Source organism: Tinamus guttatus, unplaced genomic scaffold (assembly GCF_059628265.1).
Source record: "Tinamus guttatus ecotype Peru unplaced genomic scaffold, ASM5962826v1 Tinamus_guttatus_pri_ptg000012l, whole genome shotgun sequence".
In the NCBI taxonomy this organism is placed as follows: Eukaryota; Metazoa; Chordata; class Aves; order Tinamiformes; family Tinamidae; genus Tinamus; species Tinamus guttatus.
Genome location: NW_028288546.1, coordinates 325,075 through 348,156, shown reverse-complemented (window position 1 = coordinate 348,156; position 23,082 = coordinate 325,075). Strand labels below are relative to the sequence as shown.

Below are 23,082 nucleotides of genomic sequence, written 5' to 3'. Positions count from 1 at the left end.
TAAGACCCAAGAAAGCATACATGCAAGTTTCAATAAATACTTTCTACAGAATAATTGTCTTGTATAAAACTAATATATAAGAGCTTTAATTCTTTCCTAGAAGTAGAAATGGGACTTTTAAGGACATATCACCATATATCAGTATCCAGTGCAAGATCTTCTTCATACATGGAAGAGAAATATTATATTATAAAGCTCTCACTATATATTGCACTTTAGCAATATGAAGGTTTATCACAAAAACCTACACTATAACAGTATAATGGAAAGCACAAAAATAGGTGGGCCTAAACTTACAAAGCTACAGGAGCAAACAGTTTGAAGCCAACAACTATTCATAATAAAACACGTACTTTAAAATTCATCTTTTTTAGAGAGGAAAAAATTAAAATGCATCTTAAATAAAGGTCTATTAAGCTTATGCAAATTTATTATTTTTGAAGAAGACTTTTGAAATGGTAACAATTTAGAGGCAGTATTCTTTCCATTTTTCTGAGTCATCAGAAAATTGAGTAACTTTAAGATAATTTCCCATATTTCTGAAATAGTTTTAGTGCTGTTCTTCCCTCAGGTGTCAAGATAAATGAAAAAATGTTTTACTGACATTGTTTTACATCAGCCTCCCCCCACCCCCAAATATCTCTCTTTTTTTTTTTTAATTTAGTGCTATGAGATTGCAGAATATGTATCAGTCTCACTGTGGCAACATCTGACAATCTTTAATATATTTACTCAGAGAGCAGATATTGAAGTATTTGTCCCTTTTATGTGAAACTCCTCTCCTCTCGTCCCCACAGAATTTCCAGTCATTTCTGTGCTTGTCTGTAAATACTCCACTCCAAGGAACCTTCCAAACAACTTGGAAGGCAAAATCTAAGTATTCTGTGCAAGTTATCCAGTTAGCTCAAGCTAATAAGACTGTTCCTAGCACATTCCCTACAAAACACAATCAGAAACACCAATTAAGATGTCTCTCATTTTTTTTAGATTGCCTCTTAAGAAGTTACAACCCTCACTCAGGAAACTGAGCAAGCCAGTTCAATCCTTATTTCACACAAAGAGATGGGATCCCCCAATGTGATCTAACTTAGTCATTTTCCACACGAGACATCATGTGTACAGGCAGGAAGTTTCTATATGCACATATATTCATGTATATGCAATTTCTAGCACTCTATTACTCTACCATGATGCAGGAAGGATTGAACCATAAAGAAGATGAAAAGTAATTGTAATATCAAATAATTCTACTATCAAATTAGTAAGCATGAGATAAAATGTTAAGTTCTATGAAACATTTTCATTCTGGTTGAAACCTTTAATTAAAGGCAAAGATGCTACCTGCAAAATCCCTAGCTGTTATATGCCAACTGCTCAGCCTGGTGCTACTTTGCCCCATCCTGCCAGGCTGTCAGCTGAGCATCTATTTGTCTTGTTTTTGAGGTGTTTGGCTCAGCAGACCTGGTTCTATAAGCTATAAGCAATACTGGTCTCCAGAATTTCATTAAAAAAAAACAGAGAAAAAAAGAAAATAAAAAAGAAAGCCCAAACATATCAAGTCCCTTTTCTGGTTAGCTTTATTTTGCGTTGTTGTCGTTACTGGCTTTTAGATATGCATTGCTGTATATTGCAGAAGCTGTTGTAACTGCACTATGCCCTATATTCATGGCAGAGACCTTCTGAGATTTTCACTGTTAATTTGCCCAGGAAACACACTTTCTAAAAGTGTGTTAATTTAAGTGACTTAAATATCTTATTACAAAGGTCGGAAACATACTATATAGATGCTTGGGTTTTGGAAAGCACAGGTGTAATTAGTTGCACTTTTCTGTGTGGTTATTTCTCTGTATAATAACATTACCTAATGATGCAAGGCAAAAGAGCACTTTCATTTAAATTCTCACATCTCTGGCTAACTGTTAAGTAATACAGAAGTAACAAATGTTCGCTACTTACATATTTGAGAATAAACCATTTACTAGAGGAGGTCTCACTGAGCAATTGAAACAAAACTAAGATTTTATGTCCTATTTCCTAGCAACTACTTTGAATAGCACATATTCTGCCTATAGCAAAATTCCTCCTTAATTATCATAAAAAACATGTGAAAGTTAAACTAAAGGTTAAAGTGCTAGGCATGAGAAAACTACACCCTAGCCATTTAAATATTCTCATGGGGAAATAAGAAAGTGTTTTATTTTTAAAATATGCAATATCTAGTTAAGTCTGTCTATCAAGTCAATTGTTCATTAACACATTTATCCCTGACAGCCATTGGCTATATTTAAGATCATTCTAATTAAAAATATGCTGATATTGGCCGAGTTCTAACTAAATTCACACTTCCAAAAATCAGATCTTTATAATTTGTGATTTCTATGGGGTTGTTCCAGAAAGTAGGTTTGCAAGCTGACAGAATTGGTAATGGCAACTGGTAGAAAATGATTGCTTATTCTGTTCATATAACTACTCCTTTTCTCATATCAATTTATCTCCTCAGCAAATTATAAAGCTTTTCACCATTAACATAATGCACTGGCAATCCACTCTGCTTCTGTGCCAACCATTGCTCCAAGCATAGCTAAAGTGCATCCACTAGAATATTTTCCTCTATTTCCAAGGAAAATAGAACACCTATCCATAAAGTAAAATGCAGCTGTCTAATCCTTTTTTGTACTTTGAAAGATATATCTCCCCATCCAAACTGTACAGAATCTTGCATAGCAAATTTATGTTGAGAACAGGTTTCCTCTGTGGAAGTGTCTTCCATAAATGCATAGGAGCTGTTCATGGAGAATCTCAATATCATTGTTTCTGAACCAACGGCTTAAAGTATTCTGCCATTATATGCAGTCAACAAAATTTTATTAGATAATATGTTATTTAAAACATATTTGGAAAAAAAAGTGTTTTTTAATACTTATTATATACCTTGGTTTCATTTGTTTCTAGCCAAGAATAGTAGCAAAAATATAAAGCTATCCATACAGACATGCTTTAGGAAAGTTCACACCTTGGCGGCTTCTTTCCTTTGTAATTACAGATAAATGACTGAATTGCAGAAGAAATAAGGTGTTAAATTTTTTTTGAGAAACAAATCTTATTCTTCTTGGAAATCACTACACTCTTTTCTGTACTATTTAGGTGGTAATTTTCAAAAATAATGCTCTGCATCATGCTAAATCTGTTGAAGTCAATTAGTATTTTATTCCCACTCAAAAACCTAATGTCTAATTGCCATTTCATGTTGCAAGGTGGGATTGAGGGCAGATTAGTTTGTTTTTTAATGGTGTAGTGCATATCTTACATTTCCTTTGAAAACATAACATAAAACACTATCTTCCACTTTACTTCTACACACTGATAGCTAGCTATATTTTTAACAATACGACACACAAGCATTTCAAAAATCCCTGCCTTGTTGAATTATGTGCATGTATAAAACTAACTTTAATTTGCAAAAATCTTGTACAACAAAATGAAACCAGAAAGAATTGTCTCTTTCTTTAAAACCAGAGCACAAAGAATTGAGGGATAGAAGAGAGAGTTTGTAAAACAAAAGCATTTGATTTAGTAGAAATTTTAAACGTTATTCTTCAACACATGCTGGCCAAACTATTTAAAATATGTTTCCATTCACATTGTTGTTTTCTTTTTTGTGCATTGCTTATCTGATATGGACATGACGAAAGAGTAGCCAGACTACAAAGGCCCTGCTCACAATTACACCACTGAACAAATGAGTAATAATTTCAACTAAACAAGAAACTACAAAATAGGTGAATGGGAGGAAGGAGAAGAACAAGAATAAGAACAGGCATCTCTGGCTGTATTTGAGTGTCCTGTTCTTCTATTTGATTATCAAAAGTAGCAGAGTTTAAGCTTTGTGTGTTGTTATTCTGTTTGGAGGAGAAACCAGTAACACAGAACCAGGTATGCTTTCAGTAAAATTAATTTCCAAAGTATGTGCATTCTAGTTTTGTTGCAAGATTAGTCCCAAGCAAAAAGCATATAAACCCCTCTAGCACAAGCATTAGTATAGATCTTGAAGATGGCCAGAAAAAAATCCAAATCTAAGAGGTCTTGTAAAAATTGTAAAAATACTATTATTTCATACTAAGCTTTTAAGGCTCCCTTAAAAGCCTTAAAAGGTTCGTAGAAATCGAGTTGATCAAGAAGGTGAATTGAGGTTGATGCACCAGCTGGAAGCACTGCTGAAATCAATACTATCAAACTAATGCTACCAAATTCTTGCAATGGCCATGCTTAGGCTAACACAGGCCTAAGTGGGCTAACATATCTTAGCATGTAGACTTCATCCAGTCTCTTGAACGGTTGCTTTCATGCTAGCTGTAGCTGTGTGGAATCTCCCTGCTTAGTCCAGGTAGTTTGTTGAAAGAAAACTGCAAAACTGCATTGATACTAAAAGTTTTGATAGAAAAAGAGGACAAAGTATCACAGATTTTGCTAAGGCCATGCATTGGCCATGCATGTGTAGAAGTTAGTGGGGGAGTTAACAATTATGCATGGTACAACTCCTGCCCCTAAATGAGGAGAACCACCCATCAAGATCATCTCTCTCTCAGCATCTGACAAAGGATTTATTCAATTTCTGTAAATTAGTAAACTGTCACCAAAGTGAGGTAACAACCAGACAAAGCTTACTGTGCTTGCTACACTGGTTTGTACTAAATGTGTAAAACATATACTTATTAGCCAACAATTCTAGTATTCTTTCTTCCATGATTGACTTGATCCCATAAAGCAATTACTCTTGCTGTTAACAAGATTCATTCTGAGCATCTTTGCAAAAGTCACAACCTAGATGTAAGGGCACTCTTTTGTTTACACAAGACCAAGATTTAAGTTTCTGATTTAACAAATCTACATGGGAAATTCAATATAAGTTTTCCCAAAGACTGTTTTAACCCATAAAATCATTGAAGTGGTACCTTTCTGCAGAAATCTTGGTAGATTTCAATCTTTCTTTTCTGGATAGGAATGAGGAAAGGATATCAAGTCTTTCAGTTTTAGTAGTCAGAAAATCCAATTTCCAGTTCTTTCTGTTCAGAAAGAACTAGATTCACATTAAAAAAAGTAGAGCTGAAACTGACTGCCATTTTACTGATTTTGAAAAGATCCCGACTGATTTAGTAATTAAGTCAACATATCGCTCTTTTTCCATCAGTCCAGTCATTAATATTGCTCTGTGTGAAAATACTGGGATTTAAAAACTAACTAATCATTAACCTTATGGTCAATTACTACAGAAATATATATATTTTTTATGTTTGCTCATCAATGTCCTTTAAGTTTCTGAGTCTGGTATTGAGATTAATAGCCTTTAATGATAGCCATTATAAATATAAATGTCTGTTGTAGGACAACTTGAGAGTATCTTTTATTTCTTTTTATCTTTTTTTTTTTTTTTTGGAAAAATGTTTCCTATATAAATTATATTAAATCATTTTGGTGCAAGGACACTGTGACATAAATTGTCAAAGAGACAGTCCAACTCCCCTGTGTCCTCCCCATTATCTCTTACAAAATCCATTGTTGTCTAAACTGAGAACTCAAGATGTGAATTTGTCAAAGATATCAAATAAATGTTACACGTTAATGGATATTTTATTTGAAGAGGTCGACAAGATGGATAATTTTCTATAAATTGTTCTTTTGTGAAAATATTTCCAGTACAAATATTCAAATAAAAAGAATACAGAGCTGTGGGTTTCCTAGAGTTAGAACTGTAGCTTTTGTAGTACCCACATATATAGCAATGTCTGTATTATAGTAAAGAATTCATGAGATAACTCTGCGGCAGGAGATGTAGAAGTTTTAATTGAATGGAAATGTTAAGTGCCCCGCATGTACAAAACTCAAGCTGTAATGCTGTGGTAGCTGGGTATCAGGACTTCTTCAGTGTGTGCATCCAGAAAACTTGAGTTAATTCCTATGGTGGTTCAGGAGCTCCTCAGCTAGTTATCTGCATAGATGAGATAATGCAGTGACTTGAAAAACAAACCAATGTGCAAGGTGATTACAGAGTTATTTAATGAAAACATACAGCTCATAACTTTCACTGTTGAGTCTTCAAATGATGCATCAAGAAACAATGTAGTAAGGGAGAGATTAACTTGGAGATGCAGAAAGCATGTAAATAAACAAAAAGAAGAAAGGAATTGAGTTAATCTTCTACATCAACATAGTCCAGTGTCCACTCATGAGATACAGAGCAGAGGAAAAAGGAAACACTTCTCATTCAATTTGGGAGGAGAAGATAGACTCTTTTCCATAAATCCGTGTCACTCTCAATTTGAAAAAAAAAAATGCAGTGTCCAGAATACAATGTTTTATTAGCAGTTTCTGAGTAATATGTCAAGTTTTAAATGGTTAGTAGATTAGTCTCATGTAAAACTGTCAGGAGTAGGACTAAGCATTTTATTTCATTTGGACTCAGGATGCTGACAAGATTTAAGCTAGCTACAGACCTACTTCTGTTTTCCATGTCTCAGATCTACAGCCAAATGATTGAAAAAAAGCCATTTTCAGTTAGTAAAAGAGCTCATCACCATCCTTCATATTTAATCTAACTAATAGCTATTTAAAACTAAATTAAACTTTTAGGTAGATACTACACTATAATAATTTATTCTGATTTGTAAAACAAATAAAAAGTTAAACAAGTCAATATTTGGAAGGAGAGAAAAAGATAAAAATATTGTACCTCATTTCACCTTGATTTTTTTTTATGGTAAGTTCTTTAGCAATCAATTAACTTTTGAGTTACTCTGCTAGAAGTATAAAAATAACTAACACTAAGATTTTTTTTTTTCTGTGAAGTTAAGATGATAACTGGAAGAGTGTAAAAAATGTTTTAAATGTTTTAAAAACATCAAAGTTGAAATATATGAAAGCCCTTCTAAAGTGAAGCTACTCCCATATAAAGTCTATGAGAAACTACTGCATGATCATTAAGAACTGGATAAAGATCTGACTGAAGATTAATGAAAGTTTATAGCACTGTGGGTGTGAAATGCTGAAAGGTGCCAAGATTAAGAAATATTTTCTAACTTCAAACTTAGATTGCAACTTATAAATCCAAATATTCATATGCCAAAGATTTTCCAAGTAATCTGTTGAATTGACAGAATAAAGAAGTATGATGAAAGGAAGAGTCTCAAACACAAGTACTCTGTAATGTTAGTCTACAACACAAGTAGCCTCTTGTTTGTGATACAAATAGTAAACGTAATGCTGATGGACAGTGCTGCTGTCCTGGTCCTCTGAGACGCTGATATCTTAAGTAGCTGTTTTTCATACAGATGTTAGGGACTTTAAAGGAGTCTTTAATTAAAAGCATAGTATAAATATCTCGTATGCAAAGTGACTTGATCTTACGACTCAATTTTTCTTATCAGACCGCTGATCAATACAAATACACATAACCCTTACTGAGGCTGTGCTTGATTGTTAGTGTATGGGTCCTGCTGCCTCAAACGATGCAGCAAGTTGCAGGGTCCCCCTGTGTGACTGGGGAGATCAAAGCAAGGTCTCCCCAGACTGAGGCAAGCCTGCAAGGAGCAGAGGCAGGACTTGAATGTACCACTCGACACGGCCTCTGCTCAAGCAGAACTAGCAGAGCCTGGCAGGGTGTGCAAGGGAGGCTAAAGGGAGGGAGACCAGGCTGCCACAGGATTTGATCTCCTTGCTATCTGATCGCAAAGCTCTGGGACAAGATCTGCTTCAAAACCACAGCTCTCTGAAGGCCTTTATTAATGAGCTGAGGACCCAGGACAGGCATATGGATATATGCGACAGAATGTTTTCCTCTCCACGCATTTCTCCACTTTCACAACTATTCCAAATACAACTGAATTGAGAATGACCTGTATCTGACTAGTTTCTTCTCTGGGTAACAGTCTAGCTGAATAGCTGAGATGGTCCTCAGTGAGATGCTTGCATAGTTCTGCTCCCTTATAGTACTGCCAAGATCTATTACTTTTTATAACTAGGATTTTTCCTCAGACCTCTTTTTTTTTTCTCTTTTTTCTTTTTTCTTTTCTTTTTTCTTTTTTTCTTATTCTGTATAGAGAAGAATTACACTTACAAGTCTATTGCCTGGGTAGGTAAGGAATGCTTGCTCTTTCTGGAGAGCCTTAATAAGTGAACCAAACAACAAAACATTGTGCCTGTTACTAAAAGTGGATGTTCAATATACTATAGTCAAATTACATACATATAGTTGTAATCTTGCTGGAGTAAAACGAAACATCCTACCTATTCGGCCAAGAATTTAGTGTTAGTCCAACACTTTAATCATTCAGTAGCCCAAATTTTCTAATTAATACAGAAGAAACTTCACTAATAATTCCAGTAACATTACCAGTGCAAAAACCTTTGCAGTATCTATCCCTGTGAGGCTATGCTCACTCTTTGAGTGTCTACACAGGTCCTAAGATCAATGTTTTTCTCTTCTCCAAACAGACAGGGGAAGTTTATAACAAATCATCACTAGCCTGCAGTTACCTCCAGGAAGATGTTCATGATGAAGCTTGCCCTCCTCAACCTCTAATCTCCTTGGGGCTTTTTTTTTTCTTTTTCCCCACACAGTCTGCTATTGTCAGATTCACACTAAAGACATTGGGAAGCATGAGAGATCGGAAGGAAAAGACATTTCTCCCTGCAGTTACCTTGCACTAGCTTCATTCCTTAATCCTCAGAATTTCATGTAAGTACAGAAGTCAAAACCAAGGGCACTTTGAGGAGTGCAATATTCAAAATGGTAGAAGAATTTTGATTATATTTCCTGTACAGATCAAAGGGAAATTGGCATGAAAGTCTGGCTGGAGTTAAAATTTAAAATGTAAGTCAAATTACTTCCACTCTGTAGCAAAATCATGGACCCTACAGGCTTTGCTGGAAAAAGTTACTTTGTCACAAATATGAAAGTTTCTCTATCTGCCATTCTAGTAGCTCATATTTGCAAAAGCAAAATACATCTTAAAAGAGCTTTTTCTTAGCATATCTTTCTTTAACCCACCAAAGAAATGAAAAAAGTCAACAGCTGACATCAATGCTAGACATATTCAAGAGTAATAAGTATTCTTTTATTTGCAAACAATGACGAGAACCACTGGACCAATTATCAAAGGCGGGGTGTGTTCGTTGTAATTTCTTGATGCTTTCAGCCAAGACTGAAAGCTTTTCTAGATGATAATCTTTAGTCCAGTCACTTTTTGAGCTTAGCACAGGAAAACAAAAGAAATATAGGAGCCTGTCATTTATAGGAAGGAAGACTAGGTGATCCACTAGTTCTTTCTGGCACTAAACCCAGCATCTGTGAAATGCACACTGAATCCTAAAAGCTACAAGAGACTCTTTCACCCATCCAAACAAATGGTCCTAAAAGTGTCCGAAGTCATCTCCTTTGCTCTTTACTCAGAGTCAAGATCCATTCATTTCAGGGAAGACTCTATAAGCAATTGGCTCATCTACACAGTGCACAGCAATACTACTGGGGTAGTCAAGTCTATCTTCCCAAAAGCTGTGCACATCACACTTCTACTTGTGTGCACATAATCACTGGGAAAAAACCTAAAGCACTTATCAGACATTGAACTGAAGAGTCTCGCACCATGGATTGTTGCCTTACAGTCCGGACTACTCCTGTTGCACGGACAAGCATCATGCAGAGATACTCACTCACCCTGAGAAGCAGGAACAATAACCTCAAGCGAAGATTCCCACTGACACAGCTACATTGCTTCCAGTTCTAGACATATGCTGATATGGCACTGAGCTAAACCCTATAGATACACATAAAGGACTATTCACATCAGAAGGGTCTGTGTCAAATTCTTCCAAGATACCATGTTGAAGAGGAAATAATCAAGAAATAGGTGATTATTGAGTTTATATATGCTAAGATAGCTAAGATAGCTGAATAAGAGATCCATGTTCCTGCAGTGTTATCTGTATTTTATAGAATAGCAAATATTACAGAAGCTATTTGCAAAAGAAACATTTATAGAAAACCTTATGAAAAAATGGAATTTTTGTTCTTACTTTGTAAGTTAAGTGTGTGTATGTATACCTGTAAAAAAAGTATTATTCCACTAATTAAAATTCATTATACACGCTTATGTGTAAAATCACTATTTAAGTAATTATTTTCTTTTGAAAATTAAATGTTACTTTCAAAAAAAAAAAAAAAGTACCCTGTAGGGACACCACTGCATGCATTTGATTGCTGGCGACCTGCTGTTCCCAGTAAATCAAACTGTAAACTACTGATCCATGTCACAACATTTTAACCTCTCCATGCTTTGGAAGCATGCCTCTGAGCTGAACATTTGTAGTTTAATTTGTCCAACAGAAGACATCATACTGCCTGTTAGCAGAGGCCATACGGAAGATTTAAAGAGCAATAAATGTCTAAAGAACCAAAACAACAAGAAATTATTAGCTAAGAAGAATGTGTAAGAGTCTTCTGAGTATTATGAAATCTCACAGTATATTTTAAAATGCAGATAAGTAATGTTATTTTAAATAACAAAAGGCAATTAGTAAATAGGAATATTTCAAATGGATTTTACTAGAGCAATCTGTGTCATGAATAATAAATCTGTGTTATAAATAATAAAATTTACAGTACTGAGAAATTTTCAACTTTAAATTTTAAAAACACATTTTAAAATGAATACTTCTGTCTTGATATGGAAATCTGCTTCCTACTTCTCAAAAAAAAATATGAACAAAGTAGGACCACTACAGAATAAGAGGTGTTAGTTTCTATACAGGACAGAGGCGAAAATGTTTCTTAAAGCAAAACAAAGTTTAGAAGATGGTATTTTGTTGTTAGAATGAAATATATTACACTCAAGGAGAATCAGATGCCTCATTTCAAAGGACAGCTCATTATGTAGTTTTTCCAAACCAGTGGAGGTTTCAATTAGCATTCCTTAAATTAATAGTTTTGATTTAATTTATCACAGAAATAAATTATTTTCCAGTATTTTGTACTTGTGCACAACATTTGGCTGAGAAATGATACAGCATAAATTACTTCTAGTAAAAGTTGACTCTTATCTATAAATGTCTAAAATGTCTAAAATTATCTAATTAGAATTTATCTTTGCACATACACACACATGCAAAACATACACAACTATGCAAATAGTGAATATAATGCCCATAAAATTGACTATTTTGTTATGAATTATAACTTTGGGTGTATTTCCTGCTGTACTATGGTCTGGGTGTTCATTTGTCATTTTATATTTATGCCTTTGTTTTCTCCTGTATAATATATGGCATATTGTACTTGCCTTAATTAAAATTCACCTTGTTGATGCTTGCATGTCCACTTGAATTTATCAGCATCATTTTGAAGTTTATTTCCATCCTCTGAACTGCTTATTCTCCCCTCGCTCTACCACTGCTTGATGTCATAATCACTGTTTATGCACAATTCCTTCTCACTAGCCAAGGTTCTGTGAAAATACCCAGTATAACCTGACCTAGACCTGAACCCTGCAGAATCAATCTGGAATGGTTTTCAGATTAAGATTCACTGATAACTATTCTTCGCATGCATTTTCCAGGTAAATTTTCCAAAATATATTTAGAGGCTACATTTAGTCATTTTTTTCATTCTGCTTTGAAATGTAAATGAAATCATTAGTAAACTCAATCACATTTTTTTTATTAAGCAATAAATCCTTTAAAATCACTTACTCCAATTCTTTTCCAGAAAACAAAGCTAAAAGTGTTCTGTCATAGCTTCCCAGTTGTCCTCTTTTCCTGTTATTTGCTCTGCACTGAGGGCCATTTTTTTATCCACTTCTAGTATAGTTATAGACCCTTATATCAGTTATAGTCTTTTATATCATTTGGTTTTAACTCAGTGTATGTTATAGCCTTTTTGATTCTCTTTCCATAGCCTTCTCATAGTTACTGCATACCTTTTTCATTAGCTATGTGACACTTTTCTCATTTTCTGCAAAATTCCTGTATGATTGTTATGTTCTTAAGGCTGTAGTGGGAGCTTTAATGGTTTATTATGATTTATATTTTTATTTAGCATTAGGATATTCTGCTATTATGTGCATATTATTTTCACTTACTGTCAGATCTCTTACAGATTATCCTCACCCTCCTTTTTTGAAATTTACTTTTTTTTTTGAATGCCTACTGCCCTTCTTTTCTAGGACTGATGTCTTTTCTTTACCACTTCATAAAATTTCACTCAAATTGCCTTAACCCTTTTCATGCTTTGGTTTCTTATAACCAAACCTAAAGTAACCTAAAAGTAAGTCTCAATAACTTTTGAAATAAAAAAAGACCTTGTTTAATTACAAAAATATAGTCAGCCCATATCCATTTTGAAATACCCATTCTGCTCTTATATTGATTTACACATAAATAAAGTCCTCTTTGCCTTTGAATAGCCTTTTATGTGTTTCAAATAATTTCTCAGAAAAAAAGAAAACAAAACGCTTTGCTCTTCTGATTAAAGATTTAATAATGTATCTTTACGACAGCACTACTTTTATTTTCTCTTTCTGGAATAACACATATATGTAAAAATATATATCAGTGGAGATATATTAAGGAATGCATCTCAGATTTTTTCATATATATAGATTACAGATATATGATAAAATGTCATTACAGAGTTGCTGTTCTGTTAAGAGTTCTGTTAAGAAGCTCAAAGTGGCAAAAAATACTTTTTTTTTTTTTTTTTTTGGAAAGACAATGTCATTTACCAAAAGAAATTAAGCCACATTGCAACAGTCCTTCACCTCACCCTTAGCTTATCTTAGGACATACAGGACAATATGTTCTTGCTCAGCAAGAGGAATGATAGTAAAAGTTTATCCTTTGACATAAAAAATAATGGACGAAGAAAAGTCATGAAACACTGCAATATATCCACATGAAATATGTGTTAGGCACTTCAAGGATAAGTAAAGGTTCTATGGGGTAGGTAGCTTCTCTGCTGATTCAAATATACCAGCATAGCACTGCAGGTGAGGGTACAGAGGTGGCTGATCAGATGGTGAGGTTCCAGAGAGAGAGATCCAAAAAGTATACTTGCTAAGAAAGAAGATTGAGAGTTGTCTTATCAAGTTATATGAATATCTTTTTTACGGAGTTCTTTAACAGAGAGAGAAAAAAATAACAATTTCAAATGACTAGAAAATGAAACCATGCAAAGATACATTAAAAATTTGGTACATATTTTAATAATGATTATGCCAAGTGAATGAACAGATTTGTTTTTTCCTGAAATCTCAGGTAATGACTTGGTAATTTTGGCTGTTCTTACATAAAACTTGTTGGTAAAAGGAGGATATTCTGATCACCTAAATTGCGATGTTCTGAGCTTCAGTCCTCAAAATGTTAACCAAAAGTCTGAGGCAAAACTTTGACTCTTACTTCTGCTAGGTCTCAGCTATGATCATCTCTTTGTTTTATATACATCATGCAAAAACATTTTATCAACATCATTGGAATTATAAGATATTACTGCCTCAGCATACAGAAATTGCACTGAAAAATCCAACACATAAATTATCCAAAGGAAGGCTGGCACTTCAATAAAGCATTATATTGATTGAACAGTATATTTCCCTCTTCACAGACTCTTTATTTCTATGTTGATTAGAAGTGATACCATTTTTTCTGATGTTTACATCATATAATGATGGCTGTAAAATTTATACCAGACATTGATAGATTAAATAAATATAACATGAAAACAGAAAATCTTGAAATAACTCTTTAATAGGAAATAATACAGAAATAATATAAAAGAAATAATATAAAAGAAATAATAAAAAGAAATAATAGAAAGTAAATAGAAAAAAAATGTTCTTATTGGAGTGGGAAGAAAATATACCATTATCTTGTATGAATTGCTAAGAGGTTCTTTGGCATAAGGGGTGCTCAGACTATTGTCTGAGAGAAAATAGGTTCTGTGAAGACTTTAAATTGGGCATATCCTTGATATGGAAGGATTTATGTACTGACATGTTAAGTCAAAAATTCACTAGAACAAATATCTAATTTCTGACAATGAACAGTAACACATACCGCATGAAGAACATATGAACCTGGGAAGATACAGAAGGACATTCATCCCTTTATATATACATCATTACAACTTCCAGTAATCTTATGAACTGTGGACTTATTGAATGAAGCCCTTAGGAGACCTTCATGTTTAACTGACTTTGATACTTTATATGAATTTCTGATCCATTTTTCAACCTAGTAATAATTTTACTATCCAAAACACCCCATGGCAATGATTTCTGCAACTTAATTATGTATTGTACAGAAAAGTGCTACCTCTCACTTTAAATCTGCTGCCTGATAAATTTCATTGAGTGTTCCTATTTATTTTATTACTACAAATGATGAATAAATGTTCTTTATTCACCTGGCATATAATATTCATAAAATGGTGAATATGTCCTTTCTCACTCACTTCTTTTCAAGACTTAAAGGTCTTGGACTACTCTATTTCTCTTCATATTGATTCTATTCCATATGTATTTTTATCCTTTTCCTATGCCATCTGTAACTTCACTGTATGCTTCTTGGCACAGGGTATGGGAACATGAAAGAGGATCATGAGGCAGGTGTTTGCCTTGGGGAAATTGTATGGAGTGTCCTCAAGAGTACCACCACTCAGTCATATATCATCTGAAACTTAATGAGTGGCATGGCTATAGCTGGAGGGTTTCTATTCTATTATAAACATACATGCAAAATCGCAGACCCTTCAGCGCAGTTGGGACTGACACCATGGAAACAGGGGAAGACACTTGCTCTGACAGCTGAGCATCTCAGATCCTAGCTGGTGGCCTGGTTCCTGCATGCAATGCTTCCACCTTGGGCTCAGCCTTCTGCGACTTTCCACCAGTCAAAATCCACATGCGTTAGTTTTTATGAATATTCAAAACTACATATCACTCCATTGCACGATATTTCAAAATCCATTTAACAGTTTGGCATCAACTTTGTATCCCTGTCCTGAATAATAGTGTATCATCTACAAAAATCTATATTTTCTTATTCACCCTTTTTTTAGGTCACTTAATAAAAGACACTAAAGACATACCAGTCCCGGTGCAGGTCCTTGGTGACTACGGTGCCACTCTAAAAAATGAGAATGCACTTTTATCTTTCATTTTGTATCCTATAATCCATTGTCAATCTGTAAGAGGATCTTTCAATCTACCATCCCAAACTGATTTCTTTAAAAGGCTTGGTAAAACATCACATTAAACATTTATGAAAATCCAAGCACCCCATATTAAAAGAAAAAAATATGTTGACATACTTTAAGTAAACTAGTAATCTGTAAAGCTGTATGAACAATGAATTTTTATTAGCTAAATCAGAAAAAAAAAAGCCTCATAAAAACCCTCATAGCAATGAGCTGAACTGTTTAATTCTCAAATGTTGCTTATATTTTTTAAAAATATCTTAAAATAAATTTGCCATAATAATTTCAAAGCAATGAAAATTAAGGTTTTTCTTTTGGATAAAAAATTGCAAACCTCTCACTCCCAACAAGACAATAGAAATTGATATAATTATGTGAATAGCTTTAATGTCAAACTTCTTTTTTTAAGAATAATTTATTTTTCCTAGGTTCCTTTTCCTAGCTCTAGTTTGCTGCATTTTGAAGCATTTTTTTCCCACTTCTGTAACCTCCTTGTGCACCAAAGGAAAGGAACACATATAAAGCATGTACCAACGGCTTATTTTCTCCTTTCCTCCCTGTTACATCATGATCAGGACACTGCAGACTGTGTCCACAGATATCTAGACATTGAATGGTATGCAATTATTAAAAATTGTTGTGACACTGTTTTGACATTGTCTCGATCCTTAATATAAAAGAATTTCTATAGCAAGCTTATAGGCCACTGTATAAGCTTAATGAATTCTTTCAGATACTGATTCAACTCAGCAGTGCAATTGCATAAGTTCCTAAAATTATTTAAAAAGGAAAAATAAACAGACAATCACAAAAAAAGAAAGTAAAATCTACGCCTCTGAATAAGGCTTTGAATAATGGCGTAGACCCCATGAACATAATGCTGTGTCTTGTTATCAGGATTTGCTTGTGGAGGCACAGGGTTTCTTTCATCATTATACATTTGGATATTGTTGCCTGAGACAATGTGCAATATACAGACCACTTTTCATTATTCTTGTATTCCAGTTTGAAATCTGCGGGAAAACAAAAAAAATAAAAATAAAAAAATAAAAAAATAAAAAAAGGAGGAGAAGAATGATTTGGGATTTGGGGAATTCCTTTTCTCCCAGGATGTATAGCTTACATTGGTGCATGAGGCCAATAGGGAGTGTGGGGAAAACTGAGAACACATGGGAAGGGAAGTATGAAGTTATTATTATTCCTCTGGAATGACAAAATGAAACTAACTTGTGAATTGCTTTGTCTTTTCTTGGGTATTGAGCGTTATGTTACGCTTAGCGTGTAATACCCCTCCCAGGACTATATAACTCTTGAAGCATAAAATAGGGCTGTTTCAGCCCTACTGGTGAAATTTGCCAATTTGAGCACTGATGTTTCAGTCAAGACAAGACCAATCAGTCTCTCTCACTACTCCAGGAATCGCCATCTTGAGACAACATTAAACGGCCACATCAGCACAAGTGAATTATTTTGCCAGAGTAAGATTCTGTTTTTATTTGGTTCTAGACACTGCTGAGTCAGAAGCACTAGACTTCTTTTTTTTTTTTTTTTTTTTTTTAACTAGCTGTCCTTTCTAAGAATTCATTAGTCAAAAGCCCTACGTTCAGACTATCATTTATGTAATTCTCTATAAAACAGAGCATCAATGAACAACAATGGAAGGACCTGGGTCAACCAAGGAGCCTTAAGGCGCTTGTGGAAGTGCAACTACATCAGTCAGTGAAACTATACAAAAGGAAAGGTGAAAAATTCTGAGTATTCTCCTACCTTGTACAGATCCTTGAGAATTATTTTTCCATTTGTTTCAAAACATTGGTAAGGCTTTAGGAAACTGATGTAATCATATCACTATAGAGTATCTCTTCATATAAGTCTTTTTAAGATTCATTTTGGAGTACTCATAAACATAGGAAAAGTAAATGTTTGTTCAGAAGTGCTATGTACTTCAAGAAATTGCAAATGTATCTTATATTTTTGAAACAGCAATAAAAATTCTGCCATCCCATCATGGTGTAGCTTGATGGCAACAAAATATTGTATACTATAATAGGAATACAATAACCTAAAGAGAAATACAAAATGAATCAACTAACCATGTGAAGTCCCTCGACATGAAACTAAGATTTATGAATAGTTGTATGGATGTCATCATTCAGTCTACAGTTCTTTTGCTACTATATAAATACCCAAGGCAACGCTAGGTTGGAAATGAACTGGAAATAAGAGCAAAAATAAACAGCAGATAGGAGTTAGAGCTTCCTTTTTCTTTTCAAAAGCAATGTTCCATCTAAAATAAAACACCCACCTAAATCCTTCACAAATTTATCTAAATTTGTATCAGTATGAACCAAGGTAACTCCATATTTGACTACATTTGACTCCATGCCTGTACATACATACATTAATACATAAAGTACATATGTACAAAAAATACATACGTACATCAAATTATCCTTGACTGTTTTATGTAGTAGAACTTCTGACACAAAACTAGCTGATTACAGTTTCAAGCGAAGCAAGGTGATTTGTGACTCTGGCAGTGAACATATCCCATTCCCTCACCCGAAAGGGAAGGCCTCCAACATGTACCCAGTCATCTTCTCCTCCTGAACCGTAATTGGCCAATCACCCAGCCTGCCCAGAGAAAAGGTCATACTCCTGCCCATCCATGAAGAACCATTATCTGGACCAAAAATAGTTGTTTGGTTAAAATTAATTTGTGTGTGTTGATCCAGGCTCGTTCCAAAAATTTCTGATGCAAGGGAAAACTTGTTCCTTGCGAGAGCAGATTGGAGAGAGGTTGTGAGGTCTCCAGCTACAGAGGTTTTCAAAACCTGTCTAGATAAAATCCTGAACAACCTGCTCCAACTCCACAGCTGAGTCTGCTTTCAGCAAGAGTAGAGACCCCTTGAAATCCCTGCACCCTGAATTATCCTGCCTATTAGATTCTAGCATTCTCTCTTGCTTTTTCCTACAACCTGGCACACAGTCCCACACATAACATACTGAACTCCAGATTAAACTATAATTAAACCTTTGGTTGATTTGCATTTCATGTAGTTTAAGTCAGATTCTCTCTTTACCAAAGATTGAGGCTATTTATTGTAAATGTCACAAAATAACTAAATATGTCTTTAAAGGAAAGTGTAGACTTCAGGCCTTTACTATACTGTGGAGATATAAAGATATTTTTTCTCATAGTTACATTTATCTATTCTGTTTGAGGAATGAATACAGAAAAAAAGAACAAGTTACTACAACATGGTATTGTGGAATAACTCTCTATTTTTTCAAAGAGCAAATAACAGGATATAACATTGCATCACCTCAGCCTCTAGAGTCAAACATATGCTTTGGTATTTTTCCCTTATCTGATTCAAATCTGCTTCATGTTTATTAAGTGATTTGTGACTACAGGGTGGAAAATCAGTTGCAATATCCCTTTCAATCAGTGGTCACCAAATGGAACCACACAATGACAGAGCAAGAGAAGAAAAACTGTCAGTCACCCACCTCTGCAATCACTGCAACAAACTCCCCTCCTAACGCTCCCAGAACCACCATCAAAACTGCCCCTATGCATTACAGAATGTACTCTGCTTTTTGAACTGCTCTGCATGCAGTGTGGTGTAAGTGAAATGCTGAACTGCCTTGCACCAAAAAAAAAAAAAAGAAAAGGCACAGAGGCAAACACTAAAGTGTTAGTATTTGCATTTTTTTATTATTATTTTTGTCAAGGATGCAAGTACAAGTACTTCTTTTCTGTTCTCTGTCCTTCAAAAAAGTAGGATGAAATCTATAATATACAACACATTATCAGAAAGTCAACCCAGACAATAGTTTTATGATGTATTCCTGCTATCCCTTAACTTTTGCTAACCTTGTTTAGTTAAATACCACCTTGCCCAAAGATATCTGCTGCCTGTTTTAGAGGAGGAGGAGAAACAACTTTGTTGTTTCCGCTCTTGTAGCTATTTTTGTAGTAAAAGTCGAACAAAAGATTAATTCTGCCTACAGACCTGTTTTCTTTTTCTCAGTCTCTCAAATTCTCCCCACTATTTTCACCACAGATCTATCACATAGAATCTGCTCCAAGCTCAACAGTTATCACCTGCAGCTCATCTGCTTCCTTGTACCATCTTCTAGATGCAAAACACACCAACTGCACAAATAGTTAAGCTTTATAATAGTAACTGCTATTACTTTAAATGCTAGCAAACAAAAGCTCTGACAAACACTATTCAGCAGGATTTTTATAAACACAATTTATTTGTCATTCTAATTAAATGATTTTTTCCAACTATTCAGTTACAACTATGATGTTCTTCTTGGGCTTTGTCACTGCTCTTTAAATTTAAATCCACTGTATCAGGTTCCAGTCTATGCATCATCTGGGGTATTTACCATTCTTATTAGCATCATATTACTCAACCTCATTAATTTCCTGTTTTGTTTCCTGAGTCTTATGAGTATACTTTAAAACTTTCTGCAGTATCTAGTGAGCAAACAGTAATAATAACTAAGATATCATTAAAAAGCAATTATATTTGTTCCTTTCAAATTCAAAGTGAATTTTTCAAGGAAAGAATTTCTGGAACTGAGTTAAACTCTCATTGCCATCTGGGTTTATGAATATTTTTGCTTTTTGACTTTTATCCTGTTTTCATTTATTTTACAGCATATTATTATTTTCTTGTTATTTATACAGCTACAGTGTCATTGCTTCTGTCTGTGCTGACACATTTATGTCAGCCAGAGTTTTTACTTAGTTGAACATCATTTGATGTTCAATGTTCAATGATGTTCAATATCTATGTTGGTTGAAAATAAATCTAATCTTTTCAGACACTGGATGATTGTCTAAAGCAAGTAGCAGCTTTGTTACAAAGATAATATGGAGAAGTTATTTTGTTAATGAATATGTCTGAAACAGGGTAATCAACAATGGGTTGCTTCATTTTTAAATGCCTCCTAAGGTTTAACTTTTATCATAACTGAACTGTAAACTGAAAACAGAATACAAAGATATCTAAACAGAATTAGCTTCACCTCAAAACCCTCCTCCAACATAACTTTCATCTTTCACTTGCTCATCTTCTTTTGCTCATATTTGCTTTGCTTTTAATTTCCACTATTTGATATAGTCTTCACTTATATTGTTTAGAATTCTTCACAGCACTGAATGTTCATCATTTTATCCTTTTATCACACTAGTAAAGCAGGATCAAGATGCAGAAAATTCATTAAATTACTCACGACAGCAAAAACATAGAAAATGTTTACCGTTTTGTCATGTATATTTTAGAAAAAAAGTCCTGCTGAGAAAGAGAGAACAAGAGATCCTATTTCTTGTCCTTATAGGTGCTACCTGTTATGTTGTGCTACCTGTTATGTTGTGCCAATATTTCCAGAGAAAGATCCTTGGACCCCAGGCCATGAACTCAGAAAGTTCTTTCAGACCTCTATTTTAAATGAATTCAAACGGACTTTTTTTTTTTTTTATAGGGTGTTGAAAAATGCAATATTACTGTTGCAAGACAGTTATTCATATTTTTAGCCACAATTTTTAATAGCTGGTTATTTTAAGGCAATTAATATGATATGCCTAATATATAATTTCACATAGTGAACTGTTCATAATGTTTAAAGATAGATTCATTATCTACGTCTAGCAACATAAATTTAATCTTGTAGTGTATTATTTTGCATTCGATGCACCTAAATTTCTACAGGAAGTAATGATAATTTGGCAACAGCCAAATACAGAGTAATGATCTAAGGAATATGCTCATTTAATATGGAAAACTACATTTCCTTTGTATTTTATGAAAATAAGATAGAAATCAGTCTGAAATTCCCCAAAACACAACATCAGTAAGACAGATGTGAGTTTAGTTCTGTGAGTTTAGGAGGTGGTATGGGTCCTAACCATAGGGCCATTGTACTTCAAAGCAGTTAGCAGTCCACAAACAGGTAGGGGAGAGCACTGACGCACCACACAGCACTTGACCTTGAGGACTGTGCTGCACTGCACATTATCCATTGATACTGGATGAACTTATCCAGCTAATAGCAATGCAAAAGCCTGGAGGTGGCATCCATCTGGCGCTACCAGCAATGATGCCACATTGCTGCTGCTACCAGCAATGATGCCACATCCTTGTCTTTATCTTAAAGTTGCAGCAACACAATTTCCTTCTATGGCACTTCTAAGAAAATCTTAAATCTGAAGACTGTAATATCAGCTCAATCTCACCACAGACAGGATTTGTGCAGCATGCTATAGCCTGACTAGAGGTCCCTCTTGGGGCTTCCGGCATTAAAGTGACATGAGATATTATAACTTGCTATCACCTTTTCTCAAATGTTAAGAAAATATTATGTTTTATTAATTTTACCTCCTATGTATTTTAATAACTTCTATTCTTTATTTATTAAAATCTTTTAATAAAAGATTTTCTTGAAGGAAAAGCTTGGCATGACAAATTAGGCTGATGACTGGTTGGAAGACCAAGGAAAACATTTGGTCTAGTCTTTCCTGAAGACTTCCTAGTTATTTTCCACAGACAATCCCAGGCTATCTATGTACTTTGCCTACATTTTAGCTCGTTGTTTTAGTTACTCCCATCAGTGATAGGTTGTTACATGGTTAGATGTGCAGAAGGACATTTTTTTTTTTCTCTCAACATTTGTAATAGTTCAGTAAAACAACAAAATACCTAAAAAAAAAATCAACAGTGGCTACTATCTAAATTAACCAATATGTTTTAGGAGTTTTAAAACTTGTGCACTATTTGCCTGTCCAGACTGAACATCAAGAAAATGGTTTTACTCTTTGCTGTATACTTGTATGTAGACCTTTATGAGCAAAGAAATATTCAACTAAATATCAAGCTATATTCTAAGGACCTATAAAGTATGGCAAATCTAATTAACAAATCTTCGTTAATTAAGTTGTCCAAGTCTGTTTTACCTATCATATGAGGAGAAACTTTTGCATAACTGAGTACATCAATCTCAATGGAGTATAAATGACAAGTTAAAAAAACAATATGCTCTCAAACTGCTTTTCTACATAAGCAACTATTAAATTAGCATTGTAATGTTTTTTGGTTTTGTAAATTTGTAAATTTGAGTGTTTCCATATATAAATTAACCTCATTATATAATTTAGATATAGTCAAAGAAAAATTATATGGGTCTGCAGAAAAATTAAATCACTGTTTGGAGCTCATGACTGAATACATAAATTGCCCTAAGAACAAGCAAATGAACATTTAGCTACTCAAGTGATTCGTATTTTCTATATGTCATTGGTGTTAGCTCACTAATAATGATAATAAATTTTTGTTTGAAAATAATTCATCAGACAGCTAATTCAAAAGAATTCAGTTTAACATTTTGAAGAATCAACGGCAATTCAGTCATATTCTAATAGGGTGATTAACTAGATAGGTGGCAAGAAGAATTAAATTATATTTTGAAATACTATACATTGTAGCTGAGATACACTGTGTAGACTCCTATTATACCTTAAAGTAGTAAGGAATATAAATTACAAACATCATTGTAGAAATTGAGACTGTTATTTTCAAAGTAATAAATCTAATTTGCAATATTTTATTATAAATTTATCATTAATTTATTTTTGAGTTATTTTTTAATCTTCTTTGTTGATTGGATGTGAACAAAACTCTATTGACTTTAACAGGGCTTGCCAGTTTAGCCTGTAGATTGCACAGAACCCTCATAATGCTTTGTTAAACAGTTAAGGAACAGATTTTAAAGATAAGATTTTACTGGAAAGCATCATGCTTGTTTATGATTTGGTATATATCCTC

The 23,082-nt window shown here is 34.0% G+C and overlaps 1 protein-coding gene across 3 annotated transcripts in view; it reads right to left on the bottom strand.

The window, feature by feature from the left end:
- CSMD3 (CUB and Sushi multiple domains 3) overlaps positions 1–23,082 on the bottom strand; it is a 574,767-nt gene that overhangs the window by 368,323 nt on the left and 183,362 nt on the right. The gene's annotated exons all lie outside the window — the stretch shown is intronic.